Source organism: Zea mays, chromosome 5 (genome assembly GCF_902167145.1).
Source record: "Zea mays cultivar B73 chromosome 5, Zm-B73-REFERENCE-NAM-5.0, whole genome shotgun sequence".
In the NCBI taxonomy this organism is placed as follows: domain Eukaryota; kingdom Viridiplantae; phylum Streptophyta; class Magnoliopsida; order Poales; family Poaceae; genus Zea; species Zea mays.
In genome coordinates, this window is record NC_050100.1 from 51,793,595 (window position 1) to 51,798,407 (window position 4,813).

A 4,813-nucleotide genomic window follows, 5' to 3' on the forward strand; every position below is an offset into this window, starting at 1 on the left:
TTCCCATATTATAATGCTAGAATGGCTTGTTACCTAGAGGCCGTTGATCTAGGTGTTTGGAGAGTCACTCGTGACGGGATGAAACCACCTAAAAATCCCGAGAAGCTCACCACGAGTGAGAAAAAAGAAATTCATTTTGAATGCTAGAGCCAAAAATTGCTTGTATGAATCTCTTAGCATGGAAATTTTCAATCAAATTTTTACACTAAAATCTGCTAATGATATTTTGGCTAAAATTGCATGAGCTCCATGATGGCACATCCAATGCATGTGAGCAAAAACATTGCCTAGTATTAAATGATTACAATTTTTTGCTATGAAAGATAATGAGCTTGTTAGAGACATCTATTCTCATTTGAATCTAATCATCAATGAGCTCAATTCTATTGAAATTAATAAGCTAGGTGATGCGAATGCTGTGAGAAAGATTATCTCCCTACTGCCACATTAAAGATATGGGAGCATCATCACCATTCTTCACAACATGGAGGACTTGAGTACAATGACCCCGACAATTGTGATAAGAAAGATTGCGACATTTGAAATGTCACAAAAGATGGATGAAGAGGAGCCAACTTCTTCAAGGCCATATGCTTTTGCATGTGATGAAAAGAAAGGCAAGAAGAAGGCTCCCACTCTAAGCTCCTCAAGTGAAGAAGAGGAAGAATAAGAATGTGATGAAGATGAAGATGAAGATGAAGATGATCAACCCTCAACATCATCCTCCAAGGACGAAGAAACAATTCGACGCGTCAGAAAGGTAATGGGGATGATTCGCAAGATTAATGTAATGGGTGTACCCCTGCAGGTCAAGGATCTTCTCTTTAACATTGATAGAAAAAAGAAAAGAAAGAGAGGATGCTTCGCATGCGGGGAGAATGGCCACTTCAGGGACAACTGTCTACATATGGTCGAACCCACAAAGAGGAGGAGCAAAGACAAGGCTCTTACAACTGTCAAAACTTGGGATGACTCTTCAAGTGAAGATGAACCTGCAAGGATACACAACCACCGCTCTTCATGGTCATCACACAAATGCGTTATGGCAAGAGGTAAAACAAATATCCCATCCTCTAGTGATGACAGTGATGATGAATGTGATGATGAGGGAGAACCCTCCTTAGATGAACTTGTGCATGCCGTTAATTTTTTTGAGGATGTCTGCACTAAACAAAAGGCTCAACTTAAAACTGTGAAAAATAAGTTGATTAGCTCTCAAAATGATTATAAATGTTTTCTAGAAAAATTGAAACATTTGCAAATTTGAATTATGAGCTAACAACTAAAATTGAGCAATTAGAGTCTAATGCTCCATCCTTAACTACTGATGATAACTTTATCAAAAAGAATGAAAAACTTAATGCTAAGTTAGCTAGCTCTTAATAAGCTATTGAAAACTTGCTAGAGAAAATAGAAATTCTTAACATACACAATAATGAACTAACTAATAAGCTAGAAAACATCGGTATATTTTGTAACACCCTAAATCCATCACATGAAAGCAACCTATTTTTCTTTATTAGTTTTCAATATAAAGGAAAATATTTATGTTAAATAATGAAATAGTGATATAAATTAATTGAACAATTTTTTTTGGAAAGATAAAATTTTGTCAAGTGATTGACGCATTCATGCCAAAGCTTATGTTTTGTTTGATTTAAATTTCAAATCCATATTTTGGATTTGATATTGTAAATAAAATCTCATTTTTATAAAATAATAATGAATTGCAAAAAAGTAATATTGAAATATGTATTTTGATATGTTAATAATTAAATTTATAAGTAATGCAAAATTCCATTTTTTATTCCTTTATGCAAAGAACCTTTATTTAAACAATGGAATTCTCATAAAAACTTATTGTGCAAAATAAGTTTTTATTATATTAATAATAAAACTGGATCTATATAATTTTCTGTAATATATATATATATATATATATATATTATATTCTGTTTATTAAATTTTTTGAGAAAAAAAACGAAGTACGTCTCGCTCTCTACGTGAATGCTCCCTGTTGTTTTCTTTTCTTTCACTTACATATGGCCTCACTCGTCAGGGCATCTTCATCAACCTTTGGACACTATGGATGCATCTGCTCATCACGAACGCATATGCGTGCCGACGAGTACCGCACTGCCGCCGACTCTACGCTTCAACGGCTCACCTCCGCGCGCCCGCCTGTGCAACTCGTCCATCCCGCCGCCTCGCCTGCCTGCCGTCGAGCGCCAGCCTGCGCCCTCGGTCGTCCGTTTTCTCCCACTGTTTCCTCGTCACAGTTTCCTCTCGCACTAAATTTGTCGACCGTTCGTGCGCCACCGTTAATGGTGTTTTCAATAGCGTTGATTCTGGCCGACCCTTCTCCCCTCCGCAACCTATAAATGTCGCACGTCTGAGACTCCGAGCTCCATTTCTCCCTCACTCTCTCGCGCCCTCTACTGCTCGCACCTTCACCCGCGCATGCACTGCTGCTGCGGTGCCGGAGCTTTGCCCCCTCGCCATACCGTGAAGCCGCCAACACCGCCACAGATTGTCGATCCCCTTCCTCATCGGCCTTCATCTTTGCTCGCGCTCTCCCTCTCTTGCGCGTGCTTGCTGCTGCTGCTGCTAAGTCGCTCCAACATCGTACGTCAAAGACCACGCCACACCCCCGGAGTAATTCTAGCGAGCTCGCCAAGCCTTGCTGCCCTGCTGCTTAGTCCCCACGCTGCTGGCAATCCCGTCGTCGAAGCCTCGCTGACGACGTGTCTATCCCCTGCGTCGAGGACTTCGATGCCATCGCCATCTCCTCTACGTTCTACGTTGTTCGAAGGTAGATGACAAAACAATATTGCGAGCTACCTCCAATCGTCTATGATTAATCGTGTTTTAGCACTGCGATATTTTTTAGACAAGGGATGTCAACCAAGTCAAATGCATCAAGGATGAAGCAAACCAACTATTAGTGAAGAATGAAGAGATCAAGAACAGATGGAAGGAGTACTTCAACAAATTGTTCAATGGAGGGAATGAGAGTTCTACAATAGAATTGGACGAACCATTCGATGACAACAATAGAGGTTTTGTACGAAGGATACAAGAATATGAAGTTAAGGAGACGCTAAAAAGGATGAAGGTAGGAAAGGCGATGGGCCCTGATGGTATCCCTATCGAGGTATGGAGATGCCTTGGAGACATAGCGATAGTATGGCTGACTAAGCTTTTCAACACCATCTTTCGGACAAACAGAATGCCAGACGAGTGGCGGCGGAGTACATCAGTACCAATCTTCAAGAACAAAGGAGATGTTCAAAGTTGTACTAATTACCGTGGAATTAAGCTCATGAGCCATACAATGAAGCTATGAGAGAGAGTCATTGAACACCGCCTGCGAAAGATGACGAGCGTGACCCAAAATCGCCGATAACACCTCCGATAAACCCGATTTTCCTGTTTATCGCTGGGCTCCGATTTTTTTACATATCGGCCAAAAATTTCGGCCCATTTTGAATTTGGGCCCAAACCAGACGCGCGCACGAGAGCTAGGTTTTCTACTGGCATTTGCTTGCAGCCGCCCGAGTCTCCCTCCGTCCGAATCACATTCAATCTCTCTCCACTCCCCAGTTCCCACCTGAGTACCCGACGCCGCAGCCGCAGCCGTCCAGCTCGGCAGCTCGTGCCCTCGCCCCTCCGTCAAGAAGCGAGCTCGACCCCGGCCCCCCGGCGCACCTGCTCTTCGCTGCGGCTACGCCTCATCGTGGAGTGGCGGCCTGGCGGACGACTCCGCGGGCCGGCGCCACGGACGCGCAGCGGCGCAGGGCTACTTCGAGGCCGAGCTCGTCCACGGCGAGTACAAGGTCACCCGTCACCGTCAGCCACCCGGTGGCTCAACAACTCCATCTCCCAGAGCGTCAAGGTGGAGCTGGGCTCAGGGAGCGACCAACTGACCGCTACTTCATTGACATGCAGGTCTGTCTGGGGTGTGCCGCGAGGAGTGGCGAGACCGCGAGAGCAGCAGGAGGTTGACGGGGAAGGGGACAACCAGAACCAGCACGTGCGGCGCCAGGGTAGGTGCGGCTGCTGTCTCCATGCCGCACAGCTCCACTGCAGTTGCTGTCTCATTTTTTTATAACTAGAAATATTAAAAGTAGATGTTTGCTCTCTGGTTAATTTACAATTACTTGAGATGATTGTAGAAAGTTAGAAACACATGGCATTTGAGGTTGAGGAAGACGATGCACATCCTAGAAGGCGTTCAAACGCAACTATGACAGACGAACAAGACGATTGCCATCGCAAAGGAAAGAGTGTCATTGGAGCATCATCAAGCGACGTTGCTGGTACGAGCACAATGCCTGAAAACAGTGTTGAGGTGGTCACACAAAATGGTAGGTACATGTTAGTGTATTTTTATGTGATGGTCAATAAAAAATCATTGTTTATGGTATTATACTCATGCATTTTTAAAATATTGTGGTCTTACACTGCAGGAAGGCGTGTGAAATTAAAAAGAGGCATTGAGAGCCCATGGAGCCATGGTGAACCTTATGGAAATGGTTTTAGTTGTAATTATTGCACTAGTCGTATCAAGGGCGGAGGTGCGACCCGTCTAAGAGAGCATTTGGGAGATTTGCCCGGAAATGTGGCTGCATGTATTAATGTGCCACTTAATGTTAAGGCAATAATGACTGATCAAGTGGCTGTTCGGAGAATAAGGAGACGGCGAAACAATGACCTTAGACACTATGTTGAGCGAGAGGTTAGAGAATCAAATAAAGGATTAGGGACTTCGAGTAAAGCAAGAATTCCTCTAGATGAAGAAGGTCAAATACAG